The 25,704-nt window shown below is 39.9% G+C and overlaps 1 long non-coding RNA gene across 6 annotated transcripts in view; it reads right to left on the bottom strand.

The window, feature by feature from the left end:
- The window catches only part of LOC123616144 (uncharacterized), a 75,900-nt gene that overhangs the window by 12,558 nt on the left and 37,638 nt on the right, over window positions 1–25,704 (bottom strand). For 2 of the 6 annotated variants that reach the window (XR_012510786.1, XR_012510788.1), the window contains exons 3-5: window positions 22,798–22,999; window positions 1,382–3,198; window positions 91–129 (exon numbers count right to left, since the gene is read on the bottom strand). This is a non-coding gene — a long non-coding RNA (uncharacterized LOC123616144). Of the gene's footprint in view, window positions 1–90; window positions 130–1,381; window positions 3,199–15,541; window positions 15,691–22,797; window positions 23,000–25,704 lie in introns of all 6 variants that reach the window. The other 4 variants (XR_012510789.1, XR_012510790.1, XR_012510787.1 and 1 more) reach the window with 4 other exon arrangements.

Here is a 25,704-nt window from a genome sequence, read left to right as displayed (position 1 = left end):
TCTCTAGAAAAGTTATTGGGTATCTTTGGAATGTGATTTCCAGCAAAAACCAACCAAAGTTATCTCAGCCCAATGGAAGTATATGATTACCTTACAGAGGAAGTTAGTTGTCCTGGGTTCTGAGGCTATCTGGAGAAGACAGAAGGAAGGAGAAAATTCCAATTTGTTTCTAGAGAAGATAGAAACTAATGGGATTTTAGGAACTGGCTTCACAACTATGGACAATTATGCAGAGACAGTGTAGCAGAGTGACTAAAAGCAAGTTCTGAAATCATACTGCCTCAGTGTCAAATTCTGCTCTACTAAGTTCTACCTGTGTGATCCTAGGCAAATCACTTGACTCCCCAACTGTAAAATCAGGGGAACAGTAATGACACCACTTCATGGAAGGCTTCCTTATGAGGATTAAATAAATTGTAAAATAGGCACAATGCTTGACAGATTGTAACTTTCATCTCAAATAGTATCAGTATTACGAAGAAAATGTTAGTGTTATTATAGTCACAGAACTGAGTAACAAGTTCATTTTCCTTTATTTTTATTTTATGAGTGCTATCAGTTAACATATAGTGCTTACATTGTGCAGCTTTTATGCATATTGATTTATTCAATCCTCGTAACAACCCTATGAGATATCTTAGTGAATAGCAGAGCTGGGATTTGAACCCAGGCAGAAGCTTGCTCTTAATCATGGCACAAATTGATGGGAGTCAGTGATCGAGATGGCAGGGGTAGTTTAAGGGTGAACTACTTGTTACAATAGTAGTTTGTACAGCTGGATTTGAATCTGAAAATGTTACACATGCTTGCTAGGCTGATTGTCCCCCTGCACATCATAACAGAAAATATACTTAGCTGTTTTGACATTAGAAAGTAGTCATGCCTTGACTTATCCAAAGCTTTACCGTTTGTTCTTTTCTCTCCTTCATTATTTCTATTTTCAGGAAACTGAAAAAATTCTTAAAAATAAAGGCAGTGTTCCCCCATTCCAAATATTCTACTTTTAAAGACAAAAATAATAATGCAAGATAAATTTGATGAACCAAATACCATTGAAAACCCACTTAACACCCACATTCACTGTCTGTCTGAAAAGTTCCAAGTTCTATCATTTTTAACAAAGCCTAAAGATTTCACTCAGCTCTTTTCATGTCAAAGAAAAAGGAATTTCTGAATCATTGTGCATGCTTTTTATGAAACACCTAATTTTTAGGAATAGGGCCTTGACCCATACCCTGCACATCAAGGAATTCAGTAAAAGCTTGTTGATTGCTTAAGTGCCGATGCACAGTGTCTGACTGATATGATGTGATATTTCCATCAGTGGGAAAATGTAGCAAATTTTTTATGCATAGGCTCCTTTGAACCTGGGAAGGCATACCTGGGAGATAGTGGCTGGCAATGAAGGCTGTAGATTATGTATAAGTCAGTTCTATGAGACTAGAGAAGGAAATTGTTTCATGCTTAAGACATACAGAAAGTCTGAGGAATGATACAAAGACAGATAGTGACAAACAAGATGGCCTGAACAATGCCTGGGGTCATTGAAAGAACAGAGTTTGTCTGAACACGCTGAGGTCATGCCAGCTGGTCCAAAACCTGCTCTCCCGGCCGCTGGCTCTGTCACAGATTCCGGTTCTAGTCATGCCCATCACTTGCCAACCAAGTTGCTACATCCTGCATCTGTGCTTTTATTTACACTTGGCTTCCTCTCCAACTTTTCTTCCGTCTCTAGTAATCTGTATCTCAGAATTTTCAGACACTTCATCAAAACTCATGTGCCAGCTCCTCGAGTAGTTTTCTTTGCACTCAGTAGACCTTTACACAGTGAACCAGTACTTACAACTCCTTTGAAATTAAATTCTTGCTATTTAATTATTTACCAGGTCTTTCACACTTAAAATGTGTTCTCATTAAACTGCTTAGGAATAGAGTCCATCATTCGCACATCTTTTCTCTTTGCCAATGGACTGCTCCTTGTGTAAGGCATCACGCCCAGTAGATACTCCATTACTGTGGTAAATTGTCCAGAATCGCACTGCCTTCATCTTGTCCGTGCCACTGCAGTGGCTCTGTGGAAGATGTATAATTAGTTCTTGGTATTGTAACGAGAAGTCAGAACCATCAGTGTTGACTCTGCCAAAATCTACAGATAACATCTGCTTCAATTCAAGGAGCAGGTGGAAAGCTGCATGATCACAGTTCATGCATGGAAAGCCAGTTAACATGATGGTTATGAGCATGGTTTTAGGTGGGAGTTAACGCTCCATCCTCTGCCGCTTTATAGTTGGTTGAGCTAATTGACCTCTTCAACCTCAGCTATCTCTTCTGTAGGATGAAGATAACCGTAGTATCCCTCTCAGGTTTTTAAAGAAGCGCTGCACCTGGGACAGAGGAGGCCCTCAATAAATACGCACAATTAATATTGTGATCAAAACAGCCAAACTCTCAAATGTTTTAAAGACACAAGAGACTATTGCTAATGATATGCAGTGTATCCTGTTTTTTGAGGTTTAACTTTTACAAACATACACATTTAGTATTTAAGTTATTCATAATTAATAGTTTTTAATCCTGAAAGCAGTGCGGCATCTAGGCATCACTGTGGCTTTATAGTCATTCAGATATGGATTAGAATTCTCGCTTTTCCACTTACTAGACAAATCGCAAAGAACAAATTGGCTAATGTCTTGAATCTTCAGTTTCCTTATCTGACAGGAAGGAAAAAACAGTAATTCCTACGTTGCAAGATGGTTAAGATTGCCTGTAAATACTCTAGCAGTCAATGAAAGACAGCTGTCATGACTTCTGAGCCCTCTGTTTTCCTGATTATCCTAAGGGACAGCAGCAGTATAATTTTAAGATCGATCTGTAGCAGAAAGCTACATACCACAATGCTTCTCAGAGCTCTCCCTCTTCATCTTCCTAGAGGCATTCTCTCAGAATTGAGGCGAGTATTTGGGAACAGACTCATGTGGAAAAGCTTGGAGTAGGCAATTTGCGGACTCATTTTCTGTAGTGTTGGCAGAATGTGTGTTGTCATCACAGGCTGGGTATTGTCTTGCTTCTTGCAGCCTTACAATTGTCACACTGTGGCATGGTGTTATTTTCATCTCCATGATGGGCTGATAATAAGGTAATGCTGTACTGCCTGACCATTGTGCCAGGTGTCTGCTCTAATAATTCCAAGTGTTATTCCTTTAAAAAAAAAAAAAAAAAAAAAAACACTGAGACATGGAGGGGAAACAAGGAGCCACCAACCAGCCAGCACTTTAAACCACACCGCAAAGAGACCAGATGTTGCTAGGCTGTATTTTGTTTGAACAAGTTCTGCTTAATCTTCCCTGGGATCAAGTGAGGAATTCAACCAATGCCTTCCCAGAGCAATAAACTTGACAATTATTTAGCAACATCTGGAACTGAGGGCAGTTTCTTTTTCTTCTCTCCACTGAGCGGGGTGGTGAGAAGGCAGAGGGAAGGAGTAAAAAGCTAACCAAAGACCAAAATAAAAATCTAGGTAGTTCAATTCATTTTTTCCCTCCATAGTATGCAGAATTGAAGTCACTCATTCATTAATCCAACCTGCACCAGGGACTGTGAAAAATTCAGGGGGTATAATAATTATGACAAGGGCAAACATATAAATAAAAACCTAGTCCTGACCTAAAGAGGGTCATATTCTAGAGTTTTAACAAGCAAAAACGAAAAAAAACATAATTACAAATTGAAATAGTAGCTTTGAGCATTTAAAAAAAATGAGAGAGAATAATCACAGGGAAGGGTACTTATTGCAGAAGTAAGCACCTGCAGAAGTTGTCATTTAAGCTGAGACCTGAAGGATGGAATGAGGGATGAATGTTTTCAGCTGAGGGAAGAGGATGTGCGTAGATCCAAAGGCAGGAGGAAACAGGGTGTTGAAGAGCCTGAGGGAAGAAGTCACCAAGAAGAGTGAGTAATGGGGAGAGTGGCAAGATGAGGATGGAAAAATAGTCAAGGACCAGCTCATACAAGGCCTTTAGGTCATGACTCATGTTGTTAGTAGAATAGGAGACCATTGAACAGCTTTCAGAAGGAGGAAGACATGACGTGATTTAGACAATTGAGTGTAACAATCAGAGGAGAGGCTAATGAGACAGACTTACTGAAGCTCAAATCATGGCTCAACCATGTATTAGCTGGGAGACCTTGAGCGAATTGCCTTGTTTGCTCATCTGCCAAGAGCAATAACAATAGTATCTACTCCACTGTTTTGAGGTTTAAATGAATTATTTCATAGGAAACAGAACAGCAGCTAAGACATAATAAGTATGCTGTAAAAGTTAGTTATGTATGTAATATGCATATATATATATATACACATACATACATACATACATACATACATACATACATACATACATACATATGATGGACTGAGTATTTGTGTCTCCCCCAAATTCATATGTGGAAATCCTAATTCTCAATGTGATGGTATTAGGTAGTGGCTCCTTTGGGAGGTAATTAGGTCATAAGCAGCCCTCATGAGTGGGATTAGTGCTCTTATAGAAGGGACTTTCTGGGGTGAGTACACAGTGAGAATATCTCAGTGTGTGACCCAGAACAGAGTTTCTCATGAGAAACTTGGCACCCTAAACTTGGACTTCGGTCCTCCGATACTATGAGAAATAAATTTCTATTGTTTATAAGTCACCCAATCTATGGTGCTTTGGTATAGCAGCTCAAACTGACTAAGACAATATCTAAAATGATTTTCATTTTTTTAAATGTTATTGCTCCTGCTGATGGGTGGACAAAGAATGGAGAACATGATAGAGTGGAAGCAGGCAGACACATTGGGATAGTGTATTTAGTAACATAGAATAGAAATACTGAAGGCCTGAAATAGGAGGGCAGAAGTAGGCATGGTGGGAAGGAAATGGATTAAGATAGAGTCTGGGCATAAATAAGCTGGATTTCCTGATGGACTGGATTGGAAAGTGAGGAGAAAGTAGATCAAGAAGGGATCTGAAACTTTTCAAAATAGCCAAAAGGTAGCAATAACCCAAATGTCCATCAGTGATGAAGGGATAAATTATGGTACATACATACAGTGAAATATTATCTAGCCACAAAGAGGATGAAGCATTAAAATGTGCTACAGTGTAGATGAATCTTCAAACATGCTAAGTGAAAGAAGCCACACACTGGACTGGGTTGAAGAGTAGAAGAAAGGTCAGGAGGCAGAAGCAATTTGTTGGGTTATATATTTGGAATTTGGTTACAAAGGAGAACAGAAAAATAAGGGAGGAACTGACACAGTATGTATGGTTATGCGGGGGAAAAAAGTCTTAGGGAAATACTGCAGCATGCCTGTATGATAAAGGGGGTGATTAAATGAACAGTGAGATGTTACTGCTGAGGGGAAGTAGGAATAACTCGAGGAGCCAAGTCTTTGATAACACAAGAAGTAACGGAATCTAGAGCAAAAGTGGAAACATATCCCTCCTTGGTGGAGGAGGAGCACTTCCTTCATTGTGGAGGAAGGAGAATCGGGATGCAGATGCACCAAGTTGGCAGGTTTCGTGGTGGGAAGATGAATGAATTCATTTTCACTGACTTCTGTTTTCTCAATGAAGTATGAGTCTGGGTCATCAGTAGGAGGAGGATGCGTGGGAGGTTTGAGGAAAAAGGAGATGCTATGGTACCGTCATCTCAGTGATGGAGAAACTTAATAGGATTCCCGATCAACTCTGACTGCCTGCTTGAGGTTTCTGAATTCTGAATCAGTCTTCTTGCCTTTGTGATTTTTTTCCCAACGAAGTTGTGTTTTGGGTTTGGACAAGGGAAAATAGGGAAAGAATCTGGCAACCTTAGAATAGCTGTCATGATTCACCCTGGACCTGTCGTATTCCGCTTCCTGCTCACTGGCTAGTGGGTACTGAGGGAAGTTCAATAAGCCTATCTGTTAAATATAGAAGGAGAGAAACACCAGCATCAAGATATTTTGTGCCTGGACAGCTGCCAGCAATACTAACAAGGTTATGTCCAAATCCTTGGTCCCAACTAGGCGTCCAGTAAGAAACAGTCTTGTAACCACACTTGCACTGATGATTGGAAACAGTTGCCATGGAAATTGCCATATTAAAAAGGCCAAAGTTGTTTCAGGAGCTTCAGTGAAGCCTCCTAATTGGTATGAGTTATATCTGAATTAAAAGATAAAATATAGAAGAGATGGAAAGCAATGCAGTTGTGTTTCTTTCCAAGTATACTGCGATCTATGTGTTTGAGCTAACTTGTGTCACAATCAGTTCCCAACGAGTGGGGTCTAAATTAATTACCTGATAAAGGAAAGTGAGGAAAAAAAATAGAAACCCTGTAAATCTTAACTGCAATCACTAAAATAAAAAGTAGGATACGAAGAAAGGATGGATTTTAATTGTGTCAGAAAAGGCTTTCATAGAGATTTATTGAAGAAGGAATATTGTAGCAACTGACACTCTCATTCTGGATCAGACGAATCCTATGCTATCCTTTGGGACTTTTCTTGTCTGTCTTTCGTCACTTCATTTAGCGAGGCTCATATGTCCTCCCCTGCTTCTCACCATCTGTCCACACCCACTCCTCCTTCAGGAATCTGCTCTCTCTTCTCATTGTGCTTCAGGTGTCGGTTTAACAGACTCTCCAGGAAGATTTTCTAGGTGCCACTCAGCCCTTTTTATGCCCTGTCTTTGGAGTATGCTTTCTTGAGAACACTTATTACTACTATAATTATATTTGGGGGAAAATTGTTGAATAGCCATCTATTTCTGTTAACCACAATAACTTCTTAGCATACAGAGACCAGTACATAAGTGTAGAAGGAAAGAAAGAAAGGAAAGGGGAGAAAGGAATAGAAAAGGGAGGAAGAACAACAGGGATGTCGCTCAACCTACAAACGTTTTCTCCTTCCTTTGAATTCATAGGAAATTGTTTCTGCGCCCTGTGCTTACTACTTAAATACGTACTACTCTGATACATCTCTGGTGTTTTCTGACATGCAAATACTGCACACATTGTAAATATTAAATGAACAAGACTCATGCCATTTATATGTAAGAATATTGAAAGTACCACATGCTTAGAATGGCATCAAACATGCCCTTGAACACGTGATAACTTATGTGAGTCTCCGAGTGTTTTATCTGAAAATATTCTTGAATGTGAACTTTCCATGGAGTAATATAACCCTTAAATACTCTAATTGCCATGTAAAAGTAGCAAGGGGTTCCTACTTAACTTCTTTGCCTTCGTCATCTATCACTGTCTGCCTTACACGTTAAGCTCTATTAATTCTGGACAATCCGTAATCCCGCAGAGGCCTTTCCTTTCTTCTAATTGCAATGTTTTCTTCTGGGGACCAATGTCTACTCACTCAAGACTTACTACATCCTTCACATCATCCAGGAAGCCCTCTGGCATTCCCACCACCACGTCTGTCTTTCCTGAATTACTGTATGGGTCCCCAGTTCACTGTAGGGCTGTGTCTCTCTTATCTTTGTATTCTTAGGGCTTAGTGCATAGGTTGTCAATAAACGTTGATGGAACCGCACTGTTTTTAATAATGAAGCTACACCTTTCATAGACTTCACTCAGCCCTCCTGAATATTCTTTTGAGGTCAGTTATTGTCATTTAAAAGATGACTGCATTATGAGAGGCTTAATACCTGCCAGAAATAGATTTTTCACAATAAACCACCTTTAAAAAATGTTTTTTTTTAATCTTGGTTATACAATCCTGTGCCAGAAATTTCACAAAATTATTCATTCCTGTAAAAATTACTTTCAAGAGTATCATACCAATTTTGTCCACAGAAAGTGGCATTATCTTCTACCACACTGTAAGAAAAAAATGGTATGAGGGAGACATCTTGAAGATAAGAATGCATGCTCTTAGTACAAGTAAGGGTTCTCAGCACTTTCCTCTTTCTTCTTCACCCCACTCCCTTTGTCCTTCCATTTTTCCTTCCTTTGTTCTCTTCCATTTCCCCTATGCTTTCCAACTGCCAGTGACATATGGGACTTACTTAGACCCACTTAGAGCAATCGTGAGTTTTATGTTTGCTGATTGCTTTTCTAGCGTGAGGATTTAGACAGCAAGGGAGTACAGACTGGGATGTGGGCTTATGTTCCCAGGGTCTAAATGACACCAAATCAGAAAAGAAATGCATTGGTGAAACTGAAAAGGGACTCTTTTTTACTTTTAATAACCCCTTATGCCATCCTTAGCACCAAATGCAAAAGACAAGGTGAGAGAAAGTGCAAGGTAACTTAATAGCAGAGGGACTTTCTGCTGGGATGTTATAAGTAGCGTGAAGGAAGGGTGAATTCAATTTTAGCTGACCGTGCTGCACCTGCAACGGAAAGGATGAGAAAAGGCAATACAGAGTGGTGATAATGCAGACTGAGGATCTAGCAAAAGGACAGAGTGCCCTCCTTCTGTTTGGATGGTGTGGGCTGAGCCATTCCTGGGGGACGGGGAACGGGCCATCCTCAGGGAAGCTTCTGTGACTCAGTGACTCTGCCAGCAATGATGTGTGGGCAAAGCCAAGAATTACAGTAAAGAAAATGACTACCCAGAATGTGGTGGTGACAGCAGCACTTACCAGTACCTGCAGTCAGAAAAACTCATTCATTCACCTTTTCGAGTGTTCTTTATGAGGCAGCTACTCTATGTAAATCAAAGTCCCTAAATAAGCAGCCTCTTCCAGATTCTTACAACTTCACATTAAGTCTTCCTAAGTGCTTTCCTTGTCTCTAGTCCCTCTCTGTTCCAGTCTATCCTACACATAAAGTCCAGGAAATTCTTCCTCCTACACAAGAGGGGCTATATGCAGTTTCTGAAATTAGTCTTCCTGAATTCAAATCTTGGCTCCACAACTTATTAGCCTGTGGTCTTAGATAAGTTAGTGAAACTCCCTGAGCTCCCAAACATCAGTCAGCTTGGGCTAAACAGCAGAAACAAATGTGCCCAACATCTTCATAGGTTCGACAATAACTGTTTGCTTCAGGCTCATGTTTGTGTCCATCCTAGGTCTGAGGTTGTGTTCTGCAACCTTCTCAGTCTGTGATCAAGGCTAAAGGTGCAGCCTCACCTGGATCATGCCAGCCCATGGCAGAGGGAAATCACGCAGTACCACTAAAGCCTTTTCAGATTCCCCATCGGTAGAATAACTCCCTCCCCCTTTCCTCCTTAATACCATACTCACTTCCCTCTCAAATACAAAAAAATACTCATTCCAACAAAAACAAAATACAATTTGCCATCTCCTGCCCAATAATTAAGTTTGACATTTCATATACAGTTGGTTCAATTAATATAAAGTAATGGACACACCCACGAAAAATAAGGCTTTCTACCAAAAAAAAAAAAACAAAACCAAAAACAGTTCTGCTTACGAAATGAAACTAAGACACCAAGCCTTTATTGTTACTTGAACATTGAAGAAGTTACCTCCAACACAGAAATGTTGTGGAGGAAAACGACAGAAGCTCCTTTATACTTTCAGTGAATACGCCCGCACATCTTCACATTTCCAAACACCTTTATAGCATATCATCTATTCCATAAAATACAGCAAAGTATAATGTTGTGAAAGTTATTGCATGTGTGAAGATGATGAATAAAAATTAGCAATGTAACAGAGAAGAATGGCCATCAGTGCACTAGTCAGACTAGACTGTTAGAACAACCTCAAAACTCAGGGACTTAATAGATGTTTGCTTCTTGTTCTCATCACAGAGTGTACAATGTGGGTTGGTGGCCAGGATGGGACAAAGGATCTCATCACAGTGCAGTCTGGGTTGGTGGTGGTGGGAGGTCTGCTACACATTCACATTCAGGAACCCAGGCTCCTTCCATGTCTCCCTCCTCTAAGTCCTCAGAGTCCTCTCTATTCAGCTATGAGACGGGTAAAGAGGTTAGAGGATTGCATTTGGGAGGGTTTTATGGCCTAAGCCTGAAAAAGGTGTATACCACTTCTACCTCATTCCTTGACCACAAAGACACAAGGCTGCATCTAACTGCAAGGGAGGCTGGGAAATACAGTCTAGCCATGTATCCCAAGGAAAGCAGGTTGGGGAAGAAAAAACAAGTCAATCTGTTCCACAGTAACTTAGGCTCACTTTCCAGCTAGGTGACTTGACCCAGTACACAAGCCTGAAAAGCAATGATTCAGATATGTGAATTTATAAAATCACAAATTACAACATGTTCTATACATTTGGCATCATGTGCCATGTAACTTTGGAAACCATGGTCTGTTTTGCTATTACCAAGAACCATTCTGACACAAATTGTGGAATCATTATGTGAAATGAAGGAGTCTGATTACTGGATTAGGCTATTATAAGCTAACAGGTAGAAGACAAAAGCCATTCAAGTGTTCACCCACAGAATAAACATTCAGATACAGAATACCATCATGTAAGCTTCGTGCAAACACACAAACTCCTCCCACAAAGGTTGACATAATGGAAGAGGAAGAAGAGAGAGAGAGAGAGAGAGAGAGAGAGAGAGAGAGAGAGAGAGAGAGAAAGGATATGTACACAAGGAATTGAACCAAATCAAATATTTTGGAATACGCTTGACTGCCTGCCCTGATAAGGAATAAGATGAATTTATAAGATTTGCCTGGCCTCACAGTCAATAATTGTTAGAAAACTGTCAGGCCCAAGATGGATGACATCATTTGTAGGGCAAATGAAGATCATTTCCTTCTACATTGATTGGTGCTTGGGTTTTGTTTATACCCCAGCTGCCTGGGCCTTGTTGTGAGTAACCAGATATTGTAGGTTTGAAACAGGCTTCCCATTTGCATCACTGGGCAATGAATGCAGCCAACAGGAAGCCCAGGGACTCAGATTACTTGTTTTAATTGAAATCAATACCAACACAAGCAAAACTGCCTGGAATGGCAGTTCTGTGCTCTGGTGGAAAATTTTCATGGTCTCTGCCAATGACAGCCTTTATCAATAATGAACTATTAACTTCAACTGTGACACATAGTGCTTTCCAAGAGGAAAGAAGAAGTTTTTGGACCAATGACAGTTTCCAATAAGGAAAAAAAATTTTTTACCTCTTCAGGTCTTTATTAGGTTTCAGTCCCAGACACAAGTTCAACTCCAATTTGAGTTTCCATTAAATGGAAAGAGACAATTAGCCACCTAGTTCCTCCCTCTCCTGACAACTCTTCTCCATTCTTTCTTTTCCACTCTCACCCAGATTAGGTCTGGTGAAAAAGAGAATAATTATGACAATATTTCTTGAGTATCTTCCAGGTACAGTGTCATGTTCTGGTCCAGGGATCCGCAAATGTTGTCTACAAAAGGACGTTGTCTACAAAAGACCAGATAGTAAATATTTTTGGTTTTATGGGCCCTACTGTCTTGACAGTGACTATTCAGCTCTGCTGATGTTATGCAGACACATAGATAATACATAATAAATGGGTGTCCCTGTGTTCTAATAAAACTTTATGAACAGCAAGCCAGATTTGGCCTACAGACCAGACCACAGTTTATGGACAGTATTCTAGGATTTACATTTTACTCAGCTTCACTGAGGAGGGTATCACTATTCTTATTTTATAGTTGCAGTTCGCACCCCACCAAAGCTTCCCCTCTAGTTATGGGTGAAGCTGTGTCTAACACTAAGGGCAAGTCTAACACCAAGGGCAAGTCTAACACCAAAGGAGCATATACTTTCCCAATTTGATCCTCTGAAGAAGGCAGTCAGGCAGCCTGGGAAATAGGAGACGCTATTACAAATAGTGTCTGGGCCTGATTACAAATGCAGCTGCTAGTTTGAAGAGTTGCCCAGTTCTTCTGTCTTGGTGATCCTGTGTTGACCTAACTAAATTTCTCATGATGCAGGGTAAAGAATATGATGCCACTGAAAATAAGCATTGTCAGAGCATTTAAACTAAAACAATTGTTCTGCATGGCCCCTGGAGCTTCCACTCCAACATAAAAGGTCAAGGATTGGGCCATACTTTGGGCATTAATTTTTTATCTCACAAATACCATACTTACAGAATCCATGTGTTTAATGCTCATCACAAGGATGGGAAGTGAGGGTGTCTATATCCCCAGAGCCTTGCACAGCACCTGACACATGGAAAGTCCTCCTAGAACTTTGACACAAGAAATATTTGTGCTATGCCTTCATGGATTATTGATGTAATAAAACTTATTTATTAAAAATAAAAATATAATATATAATTGTACTTATATTATTATAATTATGTATCATATTATAATTAGTATATATTATTATAATTATAAATAATATTATAATTATATTACATATAATTATAATTTCATAGTATCTAAATAAATAAAAAGTTTTTATAAGCAATGTAATAAAAGGTATTAATCCTGCTTTCTGTAAGCCGACATTACAATAGAAAAAGAAGAGAAATATACACAAGTATACACAAGTAGCCATGCATTATTGCTACAAATCCAAAAAGAATTAAAAGGTGCTCTAGTTGTCCAGAGAACAGTAAACTTAACTGTCTCTTCAGGAGACACATCTTCATGAAAGAGCTGGCCTAGAAGCTGGCGCTTGGAACTGAGTAGGATTAGGTAGGTGGAGATGTTGGAGGAAGGGCTTCTGGGGCAAAGACATGGTGAGCAGAGACAGGGAGATGGAAAGCGTGGGGCATCTTAGTCACACAGAAGCTGCTGGTTTTGACTAGAGCACTGAGGAGGAAGTGGGGTATAGTGAAAGATAAGGCCAGAAAAGTAGGTTGGAAGAAAGAATGACTTAAATCATAATAGAAGAGTTTTGAGATAAAAACAAATGATGGGAAATATATTTCCAAACAGAAAAATATTTCAAAGATTTCCATTTTCTCCAAAAAGTAGAGTTATTTTCTTAATTCAAGAAGACGTTGGCAGGGGAAAAAAGATCTTGAATTGTAATAAGGTAGAAAAAATTGTAGTCTTAAGGTAGAGGAAATGCAAAAAACTAAAAATAGATTTACCCTATGATCCAGCCGTCCTGCTCCTGGGCATATATTTCGAGGGAACTCTCATTCAAAAAGATACATGCACCCCAATGTTCATAAAAGCACTATGTACAATAGCCAAGACATGGAAGCTACCTAAATGTCCATCACAGATGACTGGATAAAGAAGTTGTGGTGTATTTATTCAGTGAAATACTACTCAGCCATAAAAAGGAATAAAATAATGTCATTTGCAGGATGGACCTGAAGATTATCATTCTAAGTGAAGAAAGCCAGAAAGAGAAAGAGAAATACCATATGATATCACTCATATGTGGAATCTAATTAAAAAAAAAAGAAGACACAAATGAACTTATCTACAAAACAGAAACAGACTCACAGACCTAGTAAACAAACTTGTGGTTACAGGGAGAAGAGGGGTGGAAAGGGATAAATTAGGAGTTCAAGATTTGCAAATACTAACTACTACAAATAAAATAGATAAACAATTTTCTTCTGTATAGCACAGGGAACTATAGTTAATATCTAATAGTAACCTGTATTGAAAAAGAACATGAAAACAAACATGTATATGCATATGTATGACTGAAACATTATGCTGTATACCAGAAATTGACACATTGTAAACTGACTATCATTCAATTAAAAATTTTTTTTTAAAAAGTAGAGGGAATGATGTCACTAAATAATCATCTGTAAAATTATTATGTTTGTTATTTGCTAAATGTTGAATTTGCATCTATTCTAATTTATTACATCTTCAGGGGTACTCTAATAACCTCATGAGGTAGGAACTGAGTCTAATTTTTCTCACTGTTGTATTCCCAGCATCTAGCATAGTGCTTGGTATGTGGCAGATAGATGCCAAATAAATGTTTAAAGAAGAAATGAATGAAGTAATACTGCCCCTCATATTAATAAAAACAAACATCTTTTTGCTTATTTCCTGGTTTGGGTAAATACATGTCAGCTATTTGAAAGCCAGTTAAGAAATTCACACACAAAAAAGTCCTATTTAAACACACAATAAAACAACAAACACTGCTGTGGTTAAGACCCTTGCCTTGATTTTAATGTTGATAGATGAAAGAGTCAATTAAGCCTGCGTTCTGATTCTTAAATCAGAGCCCTTTGAATTCACCCATTTGTGAGAAATCCATAGAGTGTATTATTTTCTGATGACTACAAATAATTTTAACATAGAAAGAATCCTACACTTAAATCAAAATAATGATTATCAGTCTCCCAACTGTCCTTCCAACCCACCCCCAGTGCCCACTCCTGTCTGATCTACCCTGCTCCAGAGTTGTCTTCTTCAAGTATGACGGTGTTTTGAGCACTTTGTCACGCCAAATTTATGGGTCATTTTTAAAGAAAACATTTGCAAAATCTTACTAGCAATATCCTAGTAAGAGTATTACAGCAACAGAAAGTAAATTATGGCCCACAGCCTGGAGGGTTTTCATGGGAATTCCTATGTCTGTCTGGGCTAGTCTTTGGGGTCTAGACTGAGGGAAATCATTCCCTACATTTGCTAATCACTGAAGCTAAAGCAGGATTTCCGTGCCAAGTAGGCAAAGCATAATCCTTAGAGACACTCCTGCCTCCGAGTAAGATGATGAGACCCCCAGATGGTGGCTTGTTATTTCCATACAGCACAGGCAAGTGTCCAATGTCGACCAGGCATGAAACTGAAGCATGAGAATGGTCCAGAGCAGTGCAACTTACACAGTGAAGAGTGAAAGGGGTGGGGGAGAGGGTTTCTTTTTCTTTTCTTTCCTTTCCTTTTCTTTCTTTTCTTTTCTTTTTTTCTTTTGTCATTCTCTATTGTTGTGTACTTAAGAAAGCATTTCTTGGTGGTAATGGTTACAGAGGTGGTAGATGACACCCCACTGCATTGCAAGAAACAGCGAGCTCTAGGGGTTATTGCTGTGGTCCTGTCTGAGCACTGCGGCTTCCAAAAGTGGAGGTGGAAATTAAATGGCATTTACGTAGCAAAGCTGTAGGGATAATTAGTAATTCGACACACAGCCATCCAGGGCAAGGTCAACAGGAGGAGTAACATAGCATCATATGATAACCGTTTAATGGGCTGTGTGAAATGAGTGGGTGGTCTAGGCTCAGCTCTGCCCAGGTAGTAGTTCCCACACTCCCAGGCTTTGGAGAGGGTCTAGAGTTCAGCTGCACACAAAGAGTCACACATACAGCCCTGGCTGGATAGAGTTAGCCACGAAAGCCCCATTAGACCAGAGGTTGTCACACTTTCTGGATAAATAAAGTCGTTCAATGAAGCTACAAAAGCATGACATTTTAAGTGTACTGACCTAACTAAATTATACTAGTTGGTATAATTTTTCAACTTGAATAGTTTTTCCATTCCTTTGCCACAACATTGTGAAAAGAGCTGGGCAAAGTCACGCTAATCCTGAGGAAAATGAGATGTTTGGATAGAGGAAAGGCTTCATGTTGAAGTTTTACTAGCAGGAGAAAGGAAAAATGGTGTTCCATTCGTGAGTGATGCTTCACAGTGGCCTGACATCATGGGAATTTACCAGACACTTGGGTGGAGCTCAGCCATCTCTAGTTATGATGTTTTCACCCTTCCTTCACCCCAACTAGATTCATGAGATTGTCCATCTTCAATGATACCAAAGCTTCCTTTAACAATGTAGATCACTCTTCTGTGTTCAGTGCAAACCAGCTAAACAAGAGAAGAGTAAAAATGTATGTCACATTATGCTAAGAATTGCTAATAACATTTTTTAACACTAATGCTTTGTAGATATTTAATTCAACTGATCTTTGTTACAGACCTACAGTGTGCTATTCTAGAAACCATTTGTCCTATGCCCCAAGCTCCATCTAAAGAGAGCCCAAGCCTAGGTCAACACATAAATATCTTTCAAATTCTTTACAATAGGTGTCCGCAAACTTTTCTTGTAAAAGGCCAGATAGTAAGTACTTTCAACTTTGGGCGCCAAACACAGGTTATCTTCTGTACAACTACTGACTTCTGCCTTGCAGCCTGAAAGCAGCTATGGACAATATATCAATGAATGAGTGAGGCTGTGTGCCAATAAAACTTTATTTTAAAAGCAGGCATCAAGACTGTGGATTGTAATATAAAATCATCAGACTGAGACTGAGTTTTCAACTGAGAGGGAAAAGAATTGACAAACAAAGCTTACTATTTTTTTGAAACTATAATCTGACTTCTTTCAGTCACAGCTATGGAGACATAAATTAATTCCCTTAGTCAGATGCAGAAATTGGCTCACTGTCAAAGAGTATTTTATTGATTCATGATTTATGTTTCACCTACTTTCAAAAAAAAAAAAAAAAATCCAAGGTGGCTGTCACTGGGAATACATACATAAATCTCACCTACATCAGTATAGATGAGGAGCCTTCCCCAGTCAATGCAATTCTGGGTAGAATTAGATGTCATCAATTAGAAGTTCATCTAAGACAAAAATTTGCCTTCCTCTAACACTTAGTTAAGATGCACTGTGTCAAGCTTGAGTAGGCACAGCCAGCAAGGAGAGAGGGCTTCTCAGGAAATGACCAAATCAGATCATGAGCCAGCAGAGAGAACACTCTTTGGGATAGGGTGTGAGCTAAATTTAGAGTGAGTGTCAAATCATATTATTCATCATTAAAGAGGAGAGAACAGGAAAGAAAAAGAGCACTAACTTTTTTTTTGAGAAAATACTATATGCCAAGCATAATATTAATGAGTACTTTAAAATGAACTATTTATTAAATCTTTTCAATACTGCAAAGTAAGTATGCTTACCCACATATTACAGGGGAAAAAAAGGAAAGAAAGAAAAAAAATATTTTCCCCAAATTTATACAACCGGTAACTCTTAGAGTTGGAATTTGAACCCAGCTCTCTCTAGTTCCAAAGTGTATGGCTTCCTATTATCCACCACTGCCTTTGAGCACAAAATATCAACATTTTGCCCATCTCAAGTCAAGAATTCTCCTACTTCCTCCTAATTTCTTTAACCTACAACAGGGTCCTACTGTTGGTTCATTGTTGAATCAAATTGTGGCCAATATGACTGTAGTCAAAACCCAGTCCTATGGTTGGTATGTAGTTCTTCAGATCTGAGGTTAACTAGCCCACCGGAAAGCAAAGAATAGGTCATATATCAAACACTATATCCCCCTCCTTTCTCACTCAGTTAGCTGGGGCTGGCTTCCAAATAGTCCATAATTCTTACACATTTTGCCACAAATCAGGGCCTGGTAGTACAGTAAATAAGAAAAAAAAGAATAGCTAACATCTACTGTGTACTAAGTATGTGCCAGTCAGTGTGACATCGTTCAGAATCCTTTGATGATCCTTAGGAGGTAGTACTGCATCTCTCTTCTATGTAATCTCTCACTAAGAGTTAGGATAATCTGCTCTGGGTCACCCAACTAGTAAATAGCAGACCTGAGATTCAAACCTGCACCTTCTTAAATTACTTCTAAATTCAGACCTTCGAGAAAGATCACAAGGAAGCTTTCCCTGCGTCTCAGTGACAAACTGCCAATGAAGTAGATACTTTCTTTCCCTTCCCAAATGTACTTTTGAGCCCCAGGAAAGGCATTTGAGGAAGAGTAAGCAGCTGTCTCACTGCTGCCTACTCACCCTTCCTGCTTCCTCAAGAACACCTACAGAATTCGGGAGCTGAAAGAGGGAAAAAAAGAAGGGGAAGGGACAGGCATTTTTGAAGGAGAAATAGGATTAGTTTAGTGAGAAAGTCCTTTCAGGAATTTGCTTTGGAGAACTTAAATGTATGTGTGTGTTGGTCCAAAAGTGATCAAAAGTGAATTCAAACACTGTACTTGCCAGGGCTTGTATTTTACCCACATAGAGATGGAATTTGTACAACACATAAAAGAAAATGAATAAGAGCTCTTTCTCTCTTTTTTATTTCTTAACAGCCAGCTACCCAGAGCACCCCATGAGAGATTTTCCAATGCTACAAACCTGACTTTACAAATGTAAATGTAATTTACATGAATTTCAAAAGCCCACATTCTATGTGGGTGCACCTAAGGCTGCAAGTCAAATGACAAACTGTGCATTTTATTCCCAAGTAGGAACATTCCAGTGTCTCTGACATTGTTACCCATATATTGTCCTTTTAGTCTTTCCTTGCCGTAGAGTATAATGATAAATCTCTTTGCCTATATGGAATCAAGATATTATTCTTAAGCAACAAAGACTGTAATTGTATGAGCAGCACAATGAGTCACCCTATCACTTATATCCCGAATAAATGTGAGATGCATCTGTTGAAATGGAATCCGTGGGCTCCCTTTAATGGTCCAAATGTCTCCAAGGACAGAATAGTGGGAGGAAGTGATCCAGCTGCTCCGACTACAAATCTTTTGTCCTTGAAAGAAAAATCAGGAAAACATCCAGTAAAAAAAAAATAAATGTATTCACTTTACCTTGGGAAAAGATTAACAAAGCTTAGTTAGAACGCTGGTCGTTTGACTATTTATATTTTTATTTGTTCCTCACAGGAGGTCTGGCAAGAGAGAATTTTCCTCCCTGTTGTGTTTTTCAAATTGTAATTTTTAAAAAAACATTTTTGAAGCAACTTCAGGGAAGCAAGATAGCATATAACCCACCTATCCTACCCACTCCCATTGCTCCTACAAGAGAAACCCTCACCAAACGAATGGAAGGGACAGTGTGGTTGTGGATAAGGCACCAGGGGAAGAGCTGAACCAAATGTTCCTTAGTGTGAAAATCAAAGATATAGCATGATAATTGCTGTATCAAGTGGGGACATCTTAGCATTCTAAAACTTCAGGGCCTCTCTGAATGGCCCTGGGTGATCTGCAAATGCCCTTGGACCAGGACAAGGCTACTCTGTAAGAGGAAAGAGGATTTTCTTCATGAGAGAAAGTGAGCCTAGGGGTTTGGGGGAGAGAAAAAAAAAGTACACGTTCTGGAGTTGAAAGGGAGCTTGCACAATACTTGCTCAAGGTCTCCGGGAGTTGACCACTCCTTCTTGTCACCCTCACTGATGTAGTGTGAGAGGGCCACCATCTAGAATCTCCAGGAAGATCACAACATTGCTTGCCTCAGCCCTCCACACGTACCCTGGAGAGAGGAAACTTCAAAGCACAAAGGACATGTTAGAAAAACTGTGCCTCACACATCAGTCATCTTCTTGCTCTGAGGGGTCAGGCTTCATTTCTTTTTCCATTCTGCCAGCGCAATAAAGAAAAGAGGGATCCCAGCCCTGCTGCAGAAAGGAAGTGGCAGGGGCAGCCCTGAAGATGACAGAGTAGTTCTGGCAAAGGCTGTGGCAATTGATGGATATGCATAGAGGAGCATGCCTTTGTGTGAGCAGCAGAGGATTGAAAAAAAGAACAGAACAAAAAAACGCTAGGCAAGCTGAGCAGCTTGGATCAGTGGCACACAGCAAGGGTAGGCAAAGAGGTAACACAAACTCTGACCAGTGTGTGCAGGAGACATCCTGCACTCTCCTTCCTGTAAGTAAAGATGGGATGGATAATGGGTCACTTAGGGATTGAGTTGTTGAAATTAGCCACCGAGAAGACTGGGGACCTCTAGGGAGTTTTGTTAACAGGAGGAAGGTCATTATCATCACATCATAATGAACACTTACTGGGCATTTGCTTTGGTCCAAGCATTGTGCTAAGCCCTTTGCATGCATTTTCTCTTTAATCCCCATAGCAACTCTGTGTGATAGACGCTGTACTTCCCTAGAGTGGTATAGCCATTTTACAGGTGAGGAAAGGAGCCCCTTGAAAAGTTAAGTATCTTGCCCAAGAATAGTTGGCACACAGCAGAGTGAAGACTGGTCCTCAGGTCTGTCTTACGTCAAAGGTAGCCTCTTTAAATAATGGTGAAGTACTGCCAGCAGCCCAGCTTTGGCTCTCTCCTTAGGATTTTTATGTACATTCATATCTGTTCATCATTAATGTAACAGAGATTTATGAGAACCTACTATATGCCAGGACCAGTGCTCAGCATCAGGGAAACACTGATGGAAATATCAGCAGAGTCCCAGATCTTTCGGAGCTTTCAGTCTAGTGGAAGAGACAGACATTAATCAAATAGTTGTACAAATAAACATAAAATCATGACTATAATAAATGCTATGCAGGATTTTGAAGCACATAAAAGGGGCATTTGCTTAGTCTGAGGGTTCCCTACAAAAGGGACCAGTGAGTGGACAATGGAAGAAAGAGTAGAAAAGAACTAGGTTAAAGGGTGGGGTTAAGAGAAGAATCTTATCTTGTACTAAAGTCCTTCCCTGGGGGGGTGGGGGGAGGGTGCGAAATGGGACCTGTTGGAAGAAATAAAAAGGAAAGGAGATATTACTGTGACTACAGAAAGAGATAAAGGGTCTGTAAAGGATAATAGGAGAGTCTTGCATATGTTGATAGGAAGGGAGGGTATTGATAGGAAATAATGAAAACAGCCAACGCATATCTCGTTGGTCATATGGAAGACAGTGTTCTAAATGCTTTACATATATTTACATATTTAGTCCTTCCCATTAGTCTCTGGAGTGAGGTACTCTTATTATTCTCATTTTACAGATAAAGAAATGGAAGCACAGAGTTTCAGGAACTGGCCCAGAGCTCCAGGGTTCTTGATCTTAATCAATACAGATTCCTATTTCTATATCTTATAGCGAAGGGGATGAATATATTAGTGGAAGTATAATCAGTAGGTTAAGATGGTAGTTCTTAAATACCAGTGCACATGAAAATCAAGTGTGTGCATTAAAATTCAAATTTCCATGCCCTACACATCCCCTGGGTTTCTGAATCAAAAGGTCTAGCCTTTTTCCAACACGCAGTCCAGATGATCCCAATGCAAGTGCTCCAGAGACAAAACTTAAAGAAATACTGCTTTGCTTTAACAACTGGGGAGGGTAGATGCAAATGTAGGTAGATTAGTATATTTGGTAGACGAGCTTGAGGGACTTTCCCTCCAATGGCTTCCATATATTCTCTGAAGTACAAGATAGCATACCCAAATAGTGCAAGACAAATGTGGGTGTCATCTGAAAGACACTCGTAAACTATGGAAGGATTGAGAATAACCCATCTCTGGCTTTGAGAACCTCTATCCCAGTGAATTGCCCCATTATTTGTCCACTCTTGCCCCAGGAGTGGCCAAAGAAGGCTCCTTGTCTGTTACTCAAGCAGCTGCAGGAAGGAGTGTCTATCCTAAGAAAGCAAGAGGAAGGCCCGATGATAGAGGAAAGACTAGATGAAGAATGGAGATAAACTAAATCTGCCAAGGATGCTGCAAGCTAGAAGTCCTGTAAGAGGGAACCAATAAAGTCCAGAAGAGGAAAAGATATATTTACAGCTGAAAGGGAAGTAAACGGGAGACTCCGTTTATTTACAGTGTCCTTGTGTTTGCAATGGGCATTGTTTAAAACTTCTGTTATCCCAGAATTATTTCCCAGAACTTCCTACCAGGCCTCCCAGAACACTGAGATTCACATCTGAAAAATTGACAGGGACGGTGTGGGGGGAACATCTGTGGTCTTCAAATCACACAGTTAATGGCCTTTCCTCAACTCTTACATCACTGGAGAACACAAGCCAACACACACTGTAAGGATGTAACCAGCTGTAGGGAAAACATTCATTACAAGGGAGAATTACTGAACTCCTAAGGATTCAGCTGTGGAAGAAAAAAAATCTGCTTAATGGAATTATCAAAAGTTGACTGCTCTTAGTTCTTTTTTTTTTTTTAATTTTTTTATTGATTTATAATCATTTTACAATGTTATGTCAAATTCCAGTGTTCAGCACAATTTTTCAGTCATTCATGGACATATACACACTCATTGTCACATTTTTTTCTCTGTGAGTTATCATAACATTTTGTGTATATTTCCCTGTGCTATACAGTGTAATCTTGTTTATCTATTCTACAATTTTGAAATCCCAGTCTATCCCTTCCCACCCTCCACCCCCCTGGTAAGCACAAGTCTGTATTCTCTGTCTGTGAGTCTATTTCTGTCCTGTATTTACGACTGCTCTTAGTTCTTTCATGGGTCATTCTCATTGCCTATTTCCATCGCCCCCAAGACGCAAATCCACAATTGGAATCAGACTTCATGTTAAGGCAATTCTCAACCATCTGCATCTTTCACAATTTATAATCCATATGAATCCAAACGCTTCACTGAGCTAACAGCTTCCACTGCCTCCTCCTCTTCACCCATAAATAATTTGCCTGTCACCTTTAACTGGAGGAAATGCCTACTTTGAGTTTAACCTTATAACCCTTCAGCCTGCTACCATGAACTGAAATAGTCAACATTCAGGTGTATGGAAGTAAGACTTCCAGTTTCTGTTTCCGCGTGTGAGGAACTTGGAAATCACCATCCTGTCCTAACAACAAGTAAAAAGCTAAACAGGCTGAAAAATTAACAACTCTTCTTGTAACCATAAGAGAGTGGAGGACAGAGAGCAAACCAAACAGTTGCCCCCTAGATTGAAGAGACAGGCGAATACAGGAAGTCACGGCTTACAGGAACAGAAACTCAGGAGCAGACACCACCAGGGAACCAGGGCTGGGGTAGGAAAACCAGAACTGAGATTGACGGATTGCTGAAGGCTCAGCGTGGACACCCCTGAGAGTTAAAAACTCCAGGAGGATCCAGTCTTAAGGGGGACCCCATGATGTGAGAAGTAAAGGGGACACCTCCTACCCTATGAAGGTGAACTGGGCACAAAATGTAGGATCCCTACCTCCCACTCCTCCTGAGTTTGGTGGACGAAGACATAATTCACTTACTAATTAAACTAGATGCAGAACTTCCCTAGGTAGCTAGGGAAAAACGTCCATAAACTCAGGCTAGTCCGAAGCTGCCTCATGGGAAGTGCCTCAGACAGGACTCCTTTGTGTTTCTCCAGCGAGGAAGCTTCCTGTAGGTCACAGTGTCTCCTGCCCTGCCCCCAGGAGAACAGCCAGAGCTCAGTCATCTGTGTCCCTGGTCCTGGCAAGGGGAAGAAGAGTCAGAGAATTTCCATTTAAACAATCTCTGCAGAGCTGATGGAAAACAGGAGGAGAAAGAGAAAACTGCAGGACAGTCCAAAGGGTTGCAGAAAAGCACTTACATATACATACATAATGCATAATTTATATTTATGTATAATAGAGATATATCGCTCATGCATAATATACTTCGTGTTATAAATATATTTGGATATATACATTTATACATATATGTACATACATATGTGGGTACACACCCATATACATACATGCATGTATATGTATATATGTGGGCGTGTATATTTTACCTATATTATATATACATTTTATAGAGGAGACATACATATATAAATACATATATATTACATATGCATATAAAATATCACCCTCCCTTCCACCCAAAACACATTGGCTTTGATTTCACAGTACTTTAGTGCATAACCAAAAGACTCAAGAGTTAAAATTACAAACACAGAGCAGGTCTCTAGCAGAATGGGTGGCTGTTGTCGAAACTCGATTTTCAAGGCCAAGCAGAAAAGTTGATACAGCCCACAGCAGACGGGTGCCTCAAGAAAGAAATGATTTGGCAAGAGCCTCCAACATCCTTCCATCCCCAAACACACAGGTTCAGCAACCCACGCTGTTCCCTTATTCTTCCTCCAAATAGGAAGAAACACTTCTGGTAAGACATCTGTTTTAGCTCCTAAATGCCCTCCAAACACACTGAATGATCTAGGATCTGCCTTCTGGGAGGGGGCTGGGTTCAGGGTGGGGGTTGGAGGGGGATGCCTGGGACCACTTGGGTGGCAGGCAGTTCCTTCTGTGCCTAAGGGCACGTGGCTTCTGAAGTTTGGAAAACTTCATCCATGGCACGTTGATTTTCATATACTTTGATTCTTCAAGAGCTATGAAAAGGATAAACTTCCCTCCCCAAAGGAAAAGGAGAACTGAGGAGGGAGGTAGAGACGTGCACATTTTCCTGTCACCACAAATAACCTCTTGTGATCAGAACAGCTTGGAGCGAAGTCCTATAAGCCTGCAGCTAAAAAGAGAAAAACTCTTTGCTTTCTTTATGATAAATAACATTACTAATGAAAGTGTGTTTGCATAGTACAAGCCCCTCTGAATGACTGAAAAGATCCTTTTCTATATAGCACAGGGAACTGTATTCAATTTCTTGTAATAAGCTATAATGGAAAAGAATCTAAAAATATATGTGTATTTATATGTATGTATATGCATAACTGAAATACTTTTCTGTACACCTGAAACCAGCATTTAAAACCAACTACACTTCCATAGAAAATAAAATTTAGAACAAACAAACATCCTTTTCTAAACTGCAGAATGGCATTGCCTATCCCAAACCAAACATGGCAAGCACAATGTAATTTTTCTTCTAGCTGTTTTTGTTATTTTCTATCACAGAGGAGCCCAACCTGGTTTCTGTCTTCACTGGCTAGACTGTACTGTTAGAACACACATTTAACTAAAGGCAAAAGTCTTTAATACCAGTGCAAATCTCTGGTATTTAAGCAGTTCTAAAGGAAAGACTTCTCCCATGGATTGTATGGGAGAAGCTCAATATGATGTAACTGAAACCAGCTGAAAAGAGAGAACATAAAGACCTTTTGCTTCTGGAAAGCTCATCGATGTCTGTCTAGCTGAGATTTGAGACTCTTGGCAGCCTGCCTCCAGCACCTTTTCTAGGCATTACACTCATTTCTTCAAATCAGGTTCCCTTCTCCAGTCTATCAAGCTTCTGGCCCCCTATTCACCATGAATTTATTGCCTCACTGGCTCTTCTTAACTTGTCTCCCTCCCCTCAATACCACAGTTCTAAGCAGCATCAGTCAGGAACCTGGCTTCTTGTGAACTTGAGAATTTAGACCACTGGATTTTCCCTTTTCTAACTTCTATTGCACTCCCTCTTGCATGCAATTCATTGACCTTTCAAACTATGCTGATCCTTAGTTATCAACACTATACCAGCAATTGTTTCCCTTGAATATAGGATACTATATTATACAAGAAATTGTTTCCACAAATATATGTAAACAAATATGTCAACAATCAAAAAATATTATATGCGGTATAAAAAAAGATAAAACATGTTAATGGGTAAAGGGAGCCCAGAGTGGAAGTGACATTTTTTATTGGTAATCAAGGAAGACATTGTTGAGGAAGAGGGATTTGAACTGAACCAAGGAAGCCAGCCATACAGAGGACTGGGCATAAGTGGAGAAGTCCAGGTGGCAAGTCAAAAAAACACCTTGAGGGGAAACTAGTTAGTGGTCCTGAAAGGAGCAAAAAGAAAGCTGGTGCATGAGAACACGATAATGATGGGTTCAGGAAGGAAGGCAGAGGGAAACTGTGGGGGTCCATGCTGGCTGGATAAGTAGCTTGGGTTTCATTTTAAAAGCAATGGAAAACCTCTGGAGGACTTTCTTCAAGGATGGAGTTTCAGCTGGTTTATGTTTTTAACAGCTCTTTCAGTCTGCAGTGTGGAGAATATTCTGTAGGAAGCTAGAAGCTGGCCAGCTGGATTCCTGGTGAAAGGTGAGAGGGGCTTGCCCTACTATAGTAAGCTTGAAGATAAGAAGTAGTCCAACTGGGGACATATTCTGCAGATAGAGTTGGCAAGATTTGGTGATGGATTGAATTCAGGTGATGAGGGAAAAAGAGCAATGGAGACTAATTTCTAGA

Source organism: Camelus bactrianus, chromosome 12 (assembly GCF_048773025.1).
Source record: "Camelus bactrianus isolate YW-2024 breed Bactrian camel chromosome 12, ASM4877302v1, whole genome shotgun sequence".
In the NCBI taxonomy this organism is placed as follows: domain Eukaryota; kingdom Metazoa; phylum Chordata; class Mammalia; order Artiodactyla; family Camelidae; genus Camelus; species Camelus bactrianus.
This window is presented reverse-complemented; position numbering and strand designations above follow the sequence as displayed.